The sequence below is a fragment of the Octopus bimaculoides genome, chromosome 24 (genome assembly GCF_001194135.2).
Source record: "Octopus bimaculoides isolate UCB-OBI-ISO-001 chromosome 24, ASM119413v2, whole genome shotgun sequence".
Lineage (NCBI taxonomy): Eukaryota > Metazoa > Mollusca > Cephalopoda > Octopoda > Octopodidae > Octopus > Octopus bimaculoides.
Window position 1 is genome coordinate 25674074 of NC_069004.1, and position 772 is coordinate 25674845.

Below are 772 nucleotides of genomic sequence, written 5' to 3' on the forward strand. Positions count from 1 at the left end.
AGAGAGAGAGAGAGAGAGAAACAGCTAAGCACAATATAAAATTTTAAAGGCTAATGTAACGAAATGCTAATGTGTATACTGAAAATTAATGTAAGCAGTTAGTTGTTTATATTAATTTCACTAAATCGGCCATAAATTCATATGGTGAATATATACACTGAGAGAGGGTTTAGCTGGACTATCGGAGCAATACGGGTCTAGAGTTAACATACAAAACTAGTCCAGTGGTTTTCCACTCTTGCTCATGGGACAGTTATTTCCCCTGTAGGTAGATAGATAGATAGATAGATAGATAGATAGATAGATAGATAGATAGATAGATAGATAGACATACATACAGACATACATCCATACATATATATACATATATATACATATATACATATATGTATATCTATATATGTATATATACGCGTATATATATGTATACATACATACATACATACCCTTTCCCGAGCGTCTAGTAACACAATCTGTATCACGTCCTCAATTGGAATTACCAGCAGGACAATGATCCGAAAGATACCATCAAGGTAGTGAAGAAATGGTTCAAGGACAATGATGTCAACGTCCTAGAATGGTTATGTCAAAGTCCTGACCTGAATATGATCGAGAACTTGTGGTGAGACTTGAAGACCAGACCGATCGCTAGAAAACTGACCAAAATGACTAGGTTCATCACAAAAATAAAACAATCACAAATATTAACAAGGCTATGAATAATTTTGAAGACGACTGTATATATATATATATATATATATATATATATATA

The 772-nt window shown here is 32.8% G+C and overlaps 1 protein-coding gene across 2 annotated transcripts in view; it reads right to left on the minus strand.

Moving 5' to 3' along the window:
• The window catches only part of LOC106871504 (uncharacterized), a 75754-nt gene that overhangs the window by 4656 nt on the left and 70326 nt on the right, over positions 1-772 (minus strand). The window lies entirely within an intron of this gene.